The sequence below is a fragment of the Gossypium hirsutum genome, chromosome D03, assembly GCF_007990345.1.
Source record: "Gossypium hirsutum isolate 1008001.06 chromosome D03, Gossypium_hirsutum_v2.1, whole genome shotgun sequence".
Lineage (NCBI taxonomy): Eukaryota > Viridiplantae > Streptophyta > Magnoliopsida > Malvales > Malvaceae > Gossypium > Gossypium hirsutum.
In genome coordinates, this window is record NC_053439.1 from 22,194,856 (window position 1) to 22,211,976 (window position 17,121).

Genomic DNA, 17,121 nt, shown 5'->3' on the forward strand with positions numbered 1-17,121 from the left:
TAAATGCATTTCAAACACATTAAATTAGCAGCATATGAACTCAATAATTTGCACATTAAATTTGGCCATACATATTAACAATTTTAGACATATTTAAAACATCATAATTAATTAAGTATTTAATTTAGATATAATTAAAACACTTAATTAATTATTTGTCCAGATTTTAACAAATTAACTAACTTAAGATAAACAACTAATTTAACTAATGACAAATTAAATGGTTTATTTCAGCAAAATAAATGCAAGCTAAAGAAAGCTAAAAATAAGCTCATTGGGTTAAGATTGAGCTGAATTGAGCTTGAGTGAGTTGACTTGAGCTCGAGTGAGCTGGAAACGAACTAAACGGAGCTTAACGAAATGAAATTGAACTAATTCAGCTCGCATGGATTTGCAAACAATGCTTAGGGAGCTGATCCAAAAGTGTGCCCGGGGCATGGTCGTATCACTTTAAGTACTTCAAGGATTCGTGATCGGTATGTATGACGAATTCTTTGGGCCAAAGATAGTGTTGCCACGTCTCTAAGGCTCGAATCAACGAATAGAGCTCCTTGTCATAAGTCGGATAGTTTAAGACGGCACCATTGAGTTTCTCGCTAAAATAGGCAATAGGCCGTCCATCTTGCATCAACACGGCTCCAATGCCTAAACCTGAGGCATCACATTCTAACTCGAAGGTTTTATCAAAATTAGGCAAAGCTAATAACGGTGCATGAGTTAGACAATCTTTAATTTTCAAAAAGGATTTTTCTTGTTCCTCTCCCCAAACGAAGTTGGAATTCTTACGAATAACTCCAGTCAAGGGTGCGGCTAAGGTGCTGAAGTTTGGCACGAATCGACGGTAAAAACTTGCTAATCCATGGAAACTTCGGACTTGGGAGACATTCGTCGGACGGGGCCATTCTTGGATCGCCTTGACCTTCTCTTGATCGACTTCAAGGCCCTCCGAACTAACAACAAAACCTAAAAACACAACCTTGTTAGTGCAAAATTCACATTTCTTTAAATTAGCATACAAAGTTTCTTTCCTCAATACTTCCAAGACAGCCTTCAAATGTAAAACATGATCATCTAAATTTTTACTATAAACTAATATATCATCGAAGTATACGACGCAAAATCTACCAATAAAAGGTCTTAGAACGTGATTCATAAGCCTCATGAACGTGCTTGGGGCGTTCGTTAAGCCAAATGGCATAACGAGCCATTCGTAAAGCCCATGCTTCGTTTTAAACGCAGTCTTCCATTCATCACCCTCACGCATCCGTATTTGGTGATAACCACTCTTAAGATCAATTTTTGAAAACAGACTTGCGCCACTTAGCTCGTCAAGCATATCATCCAATCGTGGTATAGGATGACGATACTTGATAGTTATCTTGTTTATAGCACGGCAGTCCACGCACATCCTCCACGTTCCATCCTTTTTCGGGACAAGCAAAACAGGCACGGCGCATGGACTAAGGCTTTCGCGCACATAGCCCTTTTCAAGGAGTTCATTTACTTGCTTTTGTAATTCTTTCGTCTCTTCAGGATTGCTCCGGTAAGCAGGTCGGTTTGGAATCGCGGCTCCCAGCACAAGATCTATTTGGTGTTCGATTCCACGAATAGGTGGTAACCCACTCGGGATTTCTTCCGGGAATACGTCTCGAAATTCCTGCAACACAGACAAAATAGAAGAGGGCAACTTATCATCAAATTCGTTAGTGCCAAGCAAGCTCTCCTTGTACAAAAGAACCAATAATGGTTGTTTCAATAACATCGATTTTCGAACTTCTCTCTCTTTTACCAACAAATTCTTTTTTTCATTTTCATCACTCGTTTCTTTTTCTTTTGAATCACTCTCTCTTTTTTATCACTCATCTTTTTGTTTTTCTTCTTTTCTTCACTCTTTTCTTTATTCTTTTCATTTTTTTGCTCTCTCTCGATTTCTTTTGATTTTTCAATCGAACTCCTCATTTTGAGTTGATCTTCATACACTTGTTTCGGTGATAATGGAGCTAACGTCACCATTCGTCCCATGTGTTTGAAAGAGTATCGGTTTGTATATCCGTCATGAATCGCTCGCTTGTCGAATTGCCAAGGCCGCCCCAAAAGAAGATGCCCCGCATGCATTGGTACGACGTCACACATAACTTCATCTTGATACTTCCCAATTGTAAACGAAATCAACACTTGCTTCGTTACCTTCAATTCTCCACCATCGTTAAGCCATTGGAGTTTATACGGATGGGGATGTTTAATGGTGGCCAATCCGAGTTTCTCCACCATCATTGAACTTGCCACATTTGTACAACTTCCCCCATCAATTATAACGCAACAAATCTTACCTTGCACTTGACATCGCGTATGAAAAATGTTTTCGCGTTGTTGATCGTTTTCGGCACCTTGCAAAGTAAGGCTTCTCTTCACCACCAATATTTCTCCATTTTCGGCTTGTTCAACATCTTCTTCATCTTCGGTTTGTTCAATGGCCTCCTTCTCTTGTTCACTTTCAGATTCAATCTCGCCATCGTCTCGAACAAACATCACATTCCGATTTGGACATTGCCTCGCGATGTGGCCCCTTCCAAGGCATTTGAAACATTTTATGTCTCGAGATTGACTTGGTTGGGCTTCCATCTTTCCTTTACTCGTTTCGGCAATCGGTTTGTTGAACTTGGTGGCACCACTTACTTCTTTGTTTCGGCTTGGTATGTCACGTTTGTTGGTCCCTTGCCCCCACCTAGGCATAGAAGAAGTGTTAGAGAAAGTTCGTGACGTACCTTTTCTTTTTAGTTGTTTTTCGACCTTTATGGCCATATGGACCATATCAATAACCTCAACATAGTGGTGTAGTTCGACGATATTTGCGATATCTCGGTTAAGGCCGGCGAGAAATCGAGCCATGGTGGCTTCTCGATCTTCCTCCACATCGGCGCGGATCATGGCCACTTCCATTTCTTTGTAATAATCCTCCACGCTTCGTTGGCCTTGAGTTAAGCTTTGGAGCTTTTGATACAACTCCCGGTGATAGTAAGCAGGAATAAAACGCTTTCTCATTATTGCTTTCATTTCCGCCCAAGTAGACACGGGACGTTCTCCATTGCGTCTTCGGCTCAACGTGAGTTGATCCCACCATATTATGGCATAGTCGGAGAATTCTATAGCAGCTAACTTCACCTTTTTGCTTTCCGAGTAATTGTGGCACTCAAAAACTAATTCCACCTTCTTCTCCCATTCAAGATAGGCCTCGGGATCCGATCTTCCTTGAAAAGCAGGAATCGCCATTTTAATATTCTTTAAATCATCATCGGGCCTCTCTCGATCTCTTTGTTCTCGTGCTCGATGACCTCGTCTCCTTGCACTTTGTCGTGAACCTCGATCACTTTCATCGTCACTTTGTTCATATAGATCATTTGCATGTTGCCATGGACGTTCTCGCTCTCTTCTTGGAATAGGAGGGGTGTTCGCACGTTGGCTTTGTTCCTCCATTTGTTCCATTCGTTCATTGAGAGAATCGAATTGAGGTTGGAACAGACGAGAGATTTCTCGTACGATTGCTTGGACTTGGAGATCGGGCACTCCACCTCCAGGAACGTTTCTCCTCGGTTGAAGGTTTACTCCTCCACCAGCAGCATTCGAAGCTCCTCCACTTGTTGCTCGACGATCCAGACTCCTAGACATGTTTAAAATAAGAACAAAATATTTCCTCACCACAAAAACCTCACAAATTCGCTCACAAGAAAAAAATTCACTCCTCTCGTGTTTCACTCTATTTTCGGCTTTTATCTTGATGTACTCTCTTGCCTTTTACCTCTCAAATCCAACTCTCGATATTCTAAAAAGCTACCTTAGACTTATCCCACTTGTGGGTCGGCTTCAAAGGCTAAACAAAGGAAAATCGTATGGTTTAGGGTAGGCTCGAAAGAAAGAAAGGTTTAAAGATGTGGCGTATAAAATGAATTCACGAATTGAAATTTTTTTTTAATAGTGTGAAATTTCACTCAAAGGGGTATAAAAGGGTGTATAATATGATTTCGGAAAAATTTTTGTTGAAGTGTTTCCAGACTTTTTTTTTTACGGATATTTCACGTTCTTTTCGTACGCACCTAGACCGTATGCAATTTTTTTTTTTGCAATTTTTTTTCCTTCTTTTTTTTCGGATTTTTTTTTCGAAACTTTTTTTTAACTTTTTTTTCGAAGCTACGATTTACGTACCTAATTTAGCTAGCTCTGATACCAACTGATACGAGCTCGTTTCGGATGTAAAGACGAGTCGTAATCTTTCCCGATCGAAATTAGGTAGTGTCAGAATTGAATCAAATTCAAGTCTTGGTGTTTGAAGTTGGATGGCTTTAGGAACAAAGGAGTTTGATGGGTTGTTGTTTGCTGGGTAATTCGATGAAACAAGGTCGAACCCTTATTATCAAATAAGGACCCGGGCTTAAGGTTTCAAAGAAAGAAATGGAAATAGGATAAAAACTGAGACCCTCTATTTAGTAAAATAGGAACCTACGGTATGAAGAACGCCACATCAATGGGTGATAAGTTCGAACAAAGTCAGATTGACGCCACTCGTTGAAGATAAGTCAATTTGAGCTTTGGAGAATAAAGAGAGTGAATTTCTCACTAAAATTATATTTCATTCAGAAATTTGGCAAAAGTCCTTTTTACAAGAAATTCAAGAACTATTTATAGCTTAAGTGACTAGTAGCCGAATAGTCAAGTTCAATACTTAAAAACTAAGTAAACATTGAACTAATTTTGAGCTAAGATCCATGAATGGTCTTGAATCAATGTTCGGCTGAATATAGACCAAGGAAGAGCTTCAACGAACTTGGAAAATTGGCAGCAGCTACATTCGGCCAATGGAGTTTAATAAGGTCAATAATGAAGCAACTCTTGCTGAAAAATTACCATCATTAATTAGCAACTTGAACAGTCATTTGGAAGTGTGAATGGACGGTTTTGAATGACCATAAGGTGTGAACATCATGAACCGAATAGCCACAATGTACCCAGCAATGTGAAGGAAATAAATGGCAGCTTTGGAGAATGGAAAATCATCTCTTTTGGCCGAATGGTCACTTAGAGAACTTCAAAAATCAGCACACCATCTTTAATATAGTCCATGCATGTATCATTTGGTGCATTGAACCCAACATGCATGCATCTTCACATCCATTGAATCTTCATGCATGAATCTGCCCAATGAATCTTCAAATTCGGCTGTACCTAAAAACACACATGAACTTAATTAATTTCAATCAAATTAAGCTGAACTAAGTAAATACATAATGTGAACATCCTAATTTAACATTGAAACAACTTAAATATTAATAAAGCATGACACAAATTCGGTTGAACAGATTTAAGACATGTAATAATTTAGACAAACTAAATGAAATCAAGACATCTTTAATGTAACTAAGTTAAGACATATTAAACACATATATTAAATAAAAACATATTAATAAGCTGTAATAAGACTTAATTAAATGCTTATTTAAATGGTTTAAAATCCAGCAACAATTTAATTAGCTAGAACGAATTTCAACTTCAAAGAAGTTGAAAATATTCAGCTCGTCTTTAAGCTCTTTGCTTTCATTTTCCTCAATCCGTTCCACCAATGCTAAAATAGCAACTTTAAATCGTTTAGCTCTAGCTCGCGTTATTGGACCAATGGGCAGCTTAATAGCTTCTTGTTCGTTCTCCATTTGGTTCGTAGGCAAGCTCACATCAATATTGGTCCTTTGGCTCTCATCATCTTTCATCTGAATGTTAAGGGTTCGACGAACTACAAGGCATTGAAAAGTAGCAAAGTCCCCTTCCTTTGGTGGTTCGACCAACTCGTCGCCATTATCACTGTCATCCACAAGTTCTGGCATATCTGGATCTGTATTATCAGAGTCGGAAGTGTACGCACCGTTATCTTTTAGAAGAAGTAATCTCGTGTTAGGGCATTCTCTACTATAATGACCACGCCCTTTGCACTTAAAGCATTCAATCTCACGAGTCCTCTTCGCACTCGAATCACCTAAATTGGGCTGCTTAGACGGTGTTTGCATTTTTGCAGGAGCCCCTTTTTTCCAATCTGATTGTTTACTTCCATTACTCAAAGAAGACTTGTTAGTAACAAAAGGTGGTTTTGAACTCTTAAAATCAGAATTGGAATTGTTACCTCGATAATATTGTGAAGTAGAGAAGGACCCAAACCTTTGTTCCTTTAATTGTTGCTCGATCTCAATGGCTTTGTGAACTGCTTCTTCCAAATCAATGTAAGTTTGTAGCCTCAATGTATTAGCTATCGGCCTGTTCAAACCATCAATGAATCGAACCATAGTTGTTTCTTCATCTTCCTCCACATTAGCTCTCTGAATGAGCATCTCCATCTCTTTAAAATATTCATCCACCGTCCTACTACCTTGGATAAGTCTTCTCAACTTTGTTTTAATTTCTCTATAGTAGTGAGGTGGAATAAACCTTTTACGCATAATCTATTTCAACTCATCCCATGTCGAAATCTCACCTTCATAATTCCGATGGCGGTTTACCCCAAGTTGAGTCCACCAACTTAATGCATAATCAGAAAATTCCAGTGTTGCTAACGCTACCTTTTCATCATCCGGACATTTATAATACCGAAACATGAGTTCAATCTTAGATTCCCATTCACAATAAGCGTCAGGATCATTCTTACCACGAAATTGGGGAATTGTGAATTTCGGTTTTGCCAAAGAAGGTTGTCCACGATCATGAAAATCATCATCCATTCTAGGGACACGTTGAGGGCCGCGCCTATGGGGTTGGTTATCCCTATCTTCTTTGATTGGATGAGGTTCTTGATTCAATCGCACCTCATTGATGGTAGCAGTCAAAGCTCGAAGAGCAGCAGCCTGTTCATCCAACTGTTGTTGGAATTTTTTAAATATGTCACCATTATTATCACCTGTAGACATTTTTTTTAAAATCTGCAAAACACTCAACACTCAAAAATAAAAGTTAGCAAACCTCACCGTTAATCACTCAAAAAGAAAATTCAAATTCTCAATGAGGTAGAATTCAATCTTGTGAGTTCTTTATCAAAGTTTATATCAACCAATTAGAGAGTGGATGAACCGATCTACCAAAGAATCCTAATGTGCACTAGGATGCCAAAAACTGACGAGACACCAATTGATTCGTGTTGCACCGAGGAAGAAGTTGTGCACATGTTTAAATCCTACTAACACAAGAACCAAGAAGGTGTTAGATAACGTAAAGGAAGAATAAAGGTAAACAAATGAAAACCTACAGCTAAGAATCAATAAAAATTGCTGAAAACAGAAAACCCGAAAAACTGCGGAGTAACTTGACAACTTCGTTCGAGGTGTTCCCGATCTCCAAAAATCACGAAATTAAATCTGGAGTGTCCTTATATATTGAATTTTTGATCTGGAAATTTTGGGCACCAAATTCAACCCGCTGAATCTTTTTTTAAATTTTTATTGAATTTCGTCTTTTTTGATTTTTTTGACTTTTTTGACTGATTTTTTTTGCGGGAATAATTTTTTTATATTCAATCACAGTGCCAAAAACATGTGTGTAAAATTTCAGATCAATCGGACAACGTTTACCCACTCAAATGAATTTGTTTTGAACAATTTTTCTGGGTAAAACTGCTGTTTATGCTTTAAAAAATAGAGATCAGTTTAGAAATCAACCAAGAACACCCAAAACGCCCAAAATCTGATACCAAATGATACGGACACGCACGCGGACCAAGATCGAGTTGCCAAGTCACGAGAAACTCCTACGAAAACCCTAAACAATTAGATCTGAAACGAAACAGAAAATTAAAAGATTAGATTTTTGAATTTTCAGATCTGAAATAAAATCCCCAAATCAGCAAAGAATCAAATTGAGAATAGAAATAAGTGTTAGGGTTCTTGAAACCCTCAAGGAGATTGTGATTCTGCCCAATTGAACACCAAGATAGTTTTCCCCAAATTTCGACAATCTAATTTCACCCAAAAAGAGTATGGAAAAACCCTAGAAATTGGGGATTTTGGGGCTGATTCCTTAAGATAGAAAAAGGCTGAAAACACAATAAGAACAGAGAATAGATTAGATAATGATTCAGCACAAGTAGAAATAAAGAAAGAATTGACAGTAAGAAATTAAAAGATAAGTCCTAAGAAGCCTTGAAATCCCGAAAGATCTCACAACTCCCTTCAAACGGCTCTAATCTCCCCTCCAAAGAATATCAATGGCAAGAAGAAGGTTGAAGCTGGCTCCCACAATAAAAAAGATTGTTAAAACAACTTCTAAAGAAAACTCAAGAGAAAATCCTTGAAGAACTCAAAGAGAATTTTCACTCAAATCAAATCTGAAATTTTCAATGTAATTGTAATGTAATGTAGGGTGGCTGGCCAAGCCATATAAATAGGCCTTTCAAATGTTTTCCTAATTTAATTAGAACACTAAAACTAAAACTAAAAAAACTCTTAATTATTTTAATATGGAAATTCGGCCAAGGGTCTTTTATTTGGGACTCTTGGACTGAATATAAAAATTTAAACTAAGTAAAATAAATAAATAAATAAATAAAAATAAAACTTTACAACTTGGGTCACTTTGACAATTTGGCCTGATTTTCAACTAAGTATGGGTGGATTTCTTGATTGGGCTTGGAATCTTCTTATTGGGCCTTGCCCTCAAGAATTTGGGCTTGTGATCCATCTCCTACCGAAATTGAATCGTTGATGCTCGTAATGGAGATCCAATGCGCTTTGGCTGCAAGATTTGGTGTCTTGGACCAAGATTCCCAATATTTGAAATCTTGATTTTCCCTTTCTTTTGTGTACGCATCTAAGGCCTTACTAACAAACTCCTGGATGGTCCCATTTAGTTTGGAACGCATTTGTCGGGCCTTTGATCTCGTATCAGTATGCACCGAGGTATTCGTCCGCCAAGAATCAATCTCGAAGAGGTGATCATTTGTTGTATGAAAGTCGTTCCAATTATACCCAACGAGAGTCATTTCGTGCTGATTCATTTGTAACATCTCCATCCTATAATGAAAGAGCGAGGCAAAAAGAAAAAGAAATAAGAAGAAAGGAAAGACAAGAAATGTTGATGAGAGAAAATGAGCATATATAGAATGAAATCGAGAGACGAAAAAAAGAAATGAAAGAAAAGGAACAAGAAATTGAAAAAGAGAGTGAGATTGAAGAAAGAAACGAGAGTGTAAAAGAAACGAGTGTCATGGAAAAAGAAATTGAGATTGAAAAAGGATGTGAAAAAGAGAAAGAAATTGAAAAAGAAATTGAGATTGAACAAAAGTGTGAGGAAAAAGAGAAAATTGAAAATGAAAGAAAAGACAATGAGTTAGAAAAACAAACGAGAGAAAAGGAGGCAAGAGAGCAAGAAAAAGTGAGGAATTTGTGTACTAAACCACATGAGAATTTGTCTTGTTTTGTTTCCTCTTTTCAGGTCTCCGGAAGGCCAAGTGACGATAATTTTCAACTCCAATACCTCTTGAAGGAGAGAAGGTTCACTTTGGCTGAAAAAGGTAATGTTCTCAACGATCCTAGTTCGCCTATGCCAAAAGGTAAGCAAGGTATGAATGTTGAAAATTTTAAAGCACTTTTGCCTTACTCGATTGTTGATGGACACACTGTTGATGATTTGGTCTTTAGAAAGAATCTGAACTTTGACGTGGCTATTTGTCATTCTTTGATTGATGATGATCCATTTTTTTTGTCTAATGATAAGAAGATTCTTGCTTTTGAAAAATATCATTTTGATGGTTTTGGTTGTTTATCTTTAACTTGCAATGGAATGCATGTTTTGGATGCGCAAGATGAAAGTCCATATAAATTGTTCATTTTATCTGATTCCATTGAAAAGGAATGGAAATGTATTGTTGAGTATGGTATTGGCAAGATTTTTGATGAAGAACGAATAAATCAGCACCAACAAAATCTAGAATTGAGTGATCAAAAGTCGACATATCATTTGCTTGGTTGTGTTGATCATGTGGATTATCTAATTTATGGTGTGAAATTTCCATGTTTTCATAAATCTTCTCGAATGAAATTTAAAGGGTTTGCTTGTTTGAATTTGAGTATGCTAACACCCTCGTTGTTTAATTTGTGTAAATTGTTGGAGATAAAAGGACTCTTTTTGCCATTTGAATCAAGTAGTCAAAATCATGTCTTTAATCCTGGAGTTTGTTATTATGAATCATCCATGAAAGAAAGAAAGTATCGTAAATTTTGTTTGAATGAATGTGTAAACAATCTTTGTTTGTATGATGCTTTGTCTTTAAGTTTGAAAATGAGACATGTGAATCTTGTTGGTTTGTTAAGTCAAAATCCAAATTTTGTTTTCGGAGGTTGTTCTCAACTATGGTCTAAAAGATCTGAACATGTTTTGCATGATAATCATTTTGAGATGTTTAGTGTTCTTTCTATGAAGTCTGTCATGAAATTGCTAAATCAAATTGAAATGGCAAGAGAAAATTTTGTTTTTGACCCCGGAGATTATTATTCTTTGTTCTTGTTAAAAGGGCTTGGATTCTGTAATTCTGATCTTCGAGATTATGCCTTTCGACTGTTTTGTGATTTAGGTTTGTTTCTATCGAGAAAAAAGGTAAGAACAATTTCTATTTTTGACCCTGGTATCGGTTTATTTGTTCGAATTGTGAATCAAATTTTGGAAAGTTCCTTTGTGTTTAATCTTCATTGTGTCACTAATTTGTTTTATTCTTTTAAAGGTGACAATGTGAAGTGGTACCCTCCTAAAGAGGGAGGGCATGCGAATGAGCTTCTTTTGATCCGAGTCAATTGTGGCTTTCAGAATCATCAACGATTTTTTGCGAGTAAATGGCCCGATTTGGGGACAAATCGCTTTAAAGAGGGAGGGGATGATACGGCCACGCCTTGGGCACACTTTTGGACCAGCTCCCTAAGCATTGTTTGCACATCCATGCAAGCTGAATTAGTTCAATTCCTTCTCATTGAGCTCTGTTTAGCTTGTTTCCAGCTCACTCGAGCTCAAGTCAACTCATTCAAGCTCAATTCAGCTCAATCTTAACCCAATGAGCTTATTTTTAGTTTTCTTTAGCTTGCATTTATTTTCCTGAAATAAACCATTTAATTTGTCTTTAGTTGAATTAGTTGTTTATTTTAAGTTAATTAATTTGTTAAATCTGGACAAATAATTAATTAAGTGTTTTAATTATATCTAAATTAAATACTTAATTAATTATGATGTTTTAAATATGTCTGAAATTGTTAATATGTATGGCCAAATTTAATGTGTTTGAAATGCATTTAACTTGCTGATTTAATTTGCTGCAGGTTCATGAACGGATTGGTGCAATGTATGGGAGTGTGCATGCACAATTGAGGTTCAATGGATGGCATTTAAAGGAGCACATGCATTTGGGACGTTCATGCAAGAGGAAGTTGCTGAAAGTTCATGTATTTGAAGATTCATGGATCATATTTATGGGGGAAAATACATGGGACGTTTCATGCATGATTCATGCATTTTCAAGATGACCATTCAAGTATTTTAGGCACATTAATGCCTCATTCAGCCAAGGGAGATGTAGGATCATTAAAGAGCTGCACATTCATGGAATTATGGAGATTCTTCAAGGCTAAGGATGCATGAATGCATCAAGTGAAGCATCATGATGGTTCGGCCAATTCATGTACCATCTTCAAGCATGAACTGGATTTTAATGCTATTTGTGTGAACATGTTAAATACCTGTGTGAACAGAATTTAAGTTAGTGTGAACAACATAGATGCCGAATATCAATAGGCATTTTAGGCTTATAAATAGCTTACTTGTTTATTGTAAAAGGTTACAGAATTTGATTATTGAAAACTTGATTGAGAGGTTTCCTCCTATCCTATTTCGTACGAGTCTCGATCTGACTTATCTAGCGTGCTAGTGGCGTCAATCCGAACTCCATTGAACTTATCACCTTGCATTGGTGTGGCGTTCAACCCTTCTACAATTCCGCAAATCCACCTTAACCAAATAGAAATCGGGGTGACACTCTTTAGTGTTGAATCGTTTCTGGTGTTTAAGTTCACTTATCCATCCTCACCGAATATCTTATATTTTATCTTTATTATTTTATCCTTAAACCGAGCCAAACAAATTAGCTATCTTTCTCCATCCCCTTGTTGTCAAACCTATCCATATCCTACTTACCCCTTTGTGAACTTATATCCATCACTTTACTACATATTTTTAGCCGATTACAAACAAACCATCCTTTTGGTATGAAACTACTCATCGACGATCGGGCATCTACGTGAAACGACTCGATTAACTTGGGCCGGATCGCATCAATTAATGAGTGAACATAAGTTACCTTTAATAAAACACCGAGAATGGAAAATATTGGTCCTTTGGTTATCATCATCTTTCATCTGAATGTTAAGAGTTCAGCAAACTACAAGGCATTGAAAATTAGCAAAGTCCCCTTCTTTTGGTGGTTCAACCAACTCTTCGCCATTATCACTGTCATCCACAAGTTCTGGCATATCTGGATCTGTTTTATCAGAGTCGGAAGTGTACTCACCATTATCTTTTAGAAGAAGTAATCTCGTGTTAGGGTATTCCCTACTATAATGACCACGCCCTTTGCACTTAAAGCATTCAATTTCACGAGTCCTCTTCACACTCGAATCACCTAAATTGGGCTGCTTAGAAGGTGTTTGCGTTTTAACAGGAGCCCCTTTTTTCCAATCTGATTGCTTACTTCCATTACTCAAAGAAGACTTGTTAGTAACAAAAGGTGATTTTGAACTCTTAAAATCAAAATTGGAATTGTTCCCTCGGTAATATTGTGAAGTAGAGAAGGAACCAAACCTTTGTTCCTTTAGTTGTTGCTCGATCTCAATGGCTTTATAACTGCTTCTTCCAAATCAATGTAAGTTTGTAGCCTCAATGATCGGCCTGTTCAAACCATCAATAAATCGAACCATAGTTGTTTCCTCATCCTCCTCCACATTAGCTCTCTGAACGAGTATCTCCATCTCCTTAAAATATTCATCCACCGTCCTACTACCTTGAATAAGTCTTCTAAGCTTTGTTTTAATCTTTCTATAGTAGTGAGGTGGAATAAACCTTTTACGCATAATCTGTTTCAACTCATCCCATGTCGAAATCTCACTTTCATAATTCCGATGACGATTTACTCCAAGTTGAGTCCACCAACTTAATGCATAATCTAAAAATTCCAGCGTTGCTAACGCTACCTTTTCATCATCTGGACATTTATAATTGATACGGGCACGCCTTAAGTCCTACCTAGCTCGAGCAATGATACGACCACGCCTCGGGCACATTTTTTGATCAGCTCCATAAGTATTTCTTGCACACCCATGCGAGCTAAATTAGCTCAATTGCATCTCGCTGAGCTTCGTTTAGCTTGTTTCCAGCTCAATGGGATCATTTTGCTCAATTTGAGTTTATTTTAATTCTTAAATTTTCATTTGCTAAAATAAATTGAATAAGTTAGTTTATTTATTTATTCCAGCACAACTAAGTGTTAGTATTAAATTTATTAAAATTGGACATTTTAATTAGGTGTTTTAAATATGTTTTATTTTTATGTTTTTTTTAATGTGTCCTATTTTCATACATAGCATAAATATGTCTAGGCTATTACATCTATTTATTATGACGAATTTAATGCTGCCACTGCATGTTATAAATATGTCTGGACGAAATTAATGCTGCTGCTACATGTTTGGACGAATTTAATGTATGTTTTTAAGGTGTCCAGCTGAATTTAATTGTCATTACATCATTTAATTTGCTTTGCTACAACCGAATTTAATGATGTCTTAAATGGTGTCCAGTTGAAGTTAATTGTGGCTGCCGAATTAAATATGTCTAGTTAACCATTTAATGTTGTCTTAACATGAATTAATGGTTGTTGCATGCAGGTACATGGACAGCATTAAAAGAAGTGGTTGTTGCCGAAATTAAAATTGCTGGAATTAATGTGCAGCAAAAGCAATTATGGACGGCCATTCAATGGATGCTGGAAGCATTTAAGGAGCTGCTTGTGCTTTTTCATGTGGCCATTTAATGGACGAAATGCTTCCTGATTTATTGTGCAGCAAAGCCATGAATTAAATGTGATGTTCCACATGCAAGGAACGTCCACTTAATGAGCTGCTGATTTATTTTTTTCGTGCACAGCAAGGGATCCATGAAGAGTTGCTGATTCCTCTTTTCCATGAGCCATTTTCGTTCTTCTCAAATGCCATAAATGTGTCGTCCATGTGAGGGAATGTGCCTCTTCGTGGAGATTAAAAAGCTATGACTCCTCACATTTATTTGGCAGCCCATTTCTCTTCCCCAAGTTGGCCTTTGAGCTCCCCAAGCATCCATAAGAGCTTTCACACAAGTTGGACGAATTTAGGCCAATCTAAACAATTCTATTCAGCCATTTCAGCTCAACCATCACCTCATTAATTCAAGGCTATTAGAAGACATCAAATGGCTGTCCATTGACGTCTCCAAAGCTGGGAATCTTCAAGAAAGCTTCAAGGGACATTCTAGGAAGCTACATGAAATTTTCAATTCATTTGCTTTGAAAATAAGCTGACTTTTTAGCTGCTCAAGTGTCCATTCGGCTAGCCTAGGAATTTAGCTATAAATAGTTTGCTTTGTAATTGTTTTGGGGTAGACAATATACTTTTAAACTTTATATGAAATCTGATTACTTTGTGAGTTTGTTTTCAACTCTCATTGTTCTCCAAAGACTCGTCTGACTTATCAAGTAACCCTTGTGGCGTCAACCCGTTTTTGTATTTCGAACTTATCACTTTGCACCCAAAGTGTGGCGTTCAAGTTATACCGAGGTTCCTATCATCTTTGATAGTGGGTCAAGGTTCCATTTTATTCGTTTTCCATCCATACAACATTTAACCTTTCCTAAGTATTCGTATAAGTCCCGGGTTAACACACTTATATTGTGTTGGTTCAACTTGAATACTTGGTTTTCATTCACCTATCATCCTCAATACATTTCATAACCCCTTTTGAACTAAATTTGAGCCTTTATCTCTTCTTTCTTAACCTATTTCGTCCACCCTCGAGTATTACTCCAATTCACGATCGGGCACATCTACGACTCGACTCTCCTTCCCGAGCTGGGGCGTATCAAGCAAGGAGCCTTTAGAGCTACCTCAAGGCCCTATCACCCGATCACGAGCCAAACAATTTAAGGAGGCTGTTTCAGCTTTGGTAGATAAAGTTTGGGGCGAGATTTTGGTTGGGCACATCGAAGAAGTTTGGACCAACTCGATGAGCATTCCTTGCACTCTATTACGAGCTGAACTAACTTCCATTTCAGCTCAATGAGTTTGAACTAGCTCAAATTCAGCTCAAACGCTTACGATTCAGCTCAATATCAATTAGACATTAATATAGCAGCTGAATAATTTATTTTGAGTCAACTTAATTAGTTTATTACAGCTCAATTAATTTTAGTTGTTTGCATAATTAAAATCTGGACAAATTTAATTTTGAATCTTAAATGAGTTATTTTTACAAGTCATTAGTTTGTCTTAATTTTTACAGCTTATTAATATGTTTTATGCATTTTTAATAAGTCAAATTTCATTACATGTTTTTAATTTGTCTTGTCCAAACCAAATTAAATGTGCAAATTTTTAGTGCCGAATTAATGTGTCTAGCTTGTCAAAATTTTATTTTAATTATGTTCAGCTAAATATCACATTAATTTGAGTTCATTCATGTTTTATGTAGGTTGGCCGAATATGGATGGAAGCATTTAAGCTTGGTGCATGCACAATAGATTCAATGAACCTGGCGATACATGCATCAAATTGGTGAGCTGAATTTGGCATTCCTAGGTGACTATTCGGTCAAGAGAGCTAATGTTTCCAACTCCAAAGCTGCCAATTAATCCTTTTTGATACGAACTCGTCTCGTGATGTTTTGAGTCGTATGTGTTGCCCAATCGTGAATTGAGTAAGGATGGATTCGTTTCGGTTTTAAAATGAAACAAAATAGAGATAATGGCTTCAAACAAAGGTAATAAACAAAATAAAGAGGAAACAATAACAAATTAATTGGCTAAGACCGAAAATGAACCAACAATAACGAATTGTTGACCCGAATCTCAAAATGGTCTTTAGGTGTTTTTCGGTTAAAGGAAACAGGAAAGGAACCTTGACCCACTATCAACTATGATAGGAATCAAAGGTATATTGAACGCCACACCAAAGGTGATAAGTTCAGCAACAAAGAAAAGATGGACGCCACAAGCTATGCTTGATAAGTCAAATCAATTCCGAAAGAACAAAGAGAATTGGATAGCTCACAATTCAAATATTTCATCTATATTCAGCAAAAAGTTCTCCCTCTCTATGGCTGATTACATCTATTTATAATGCTAAAACAAGGTAAACGAATGGTCAAAAACATCCACTTAATATGCCATAAAAACTGATGTCTTTTCTTATTCTTTGAACCAAATAACTCCTTCCATAAAATCACATTAATTCAGCTGATTTGAATGTCTTTAATGGCTTAGAAAATGACTCTTGAGTTGTCCTTGGCTAGTTGAATAGACACCATCTCTTAACCAGCTCCTTAATGACATTCAAAGGCTTATTAATTTCTCTTGAAAACTCCAAAAATGTCTGGAAGTGGAAGAGTTGCTGCTGAATTTTAAAGGGCATAAAATGCTCTTTAAAAACTCCTTTAATGATTTTAAGCTCCCTTTATAACAGCCCCTTTAATTGTAACTCAAAAGAACTTGAACAGCCACTTAATTAAATGTGTAACAGCCTTGAATTGTAACCATAAGCTAAAAAAGTCACCTGCAATAAACACATTAAAATGAGTTTATTAAACAAATGAAAACACTTATTAATCATAAAAAACATTAAACTTAAATAAATGAACTAAAACATATATGCAATAATTATTTCAGCAACTAGTTTAATTAAAGAAGCATAATTTAAAAAAACTTAATTTATGCATTAATAAATAATCCTAGGAACTAGATCAATTAAGAACAACACTTATTAAATAAAGTTCAACAAAAACACTTATTAATTAAAACTAAGATGAGTTGAATAAATG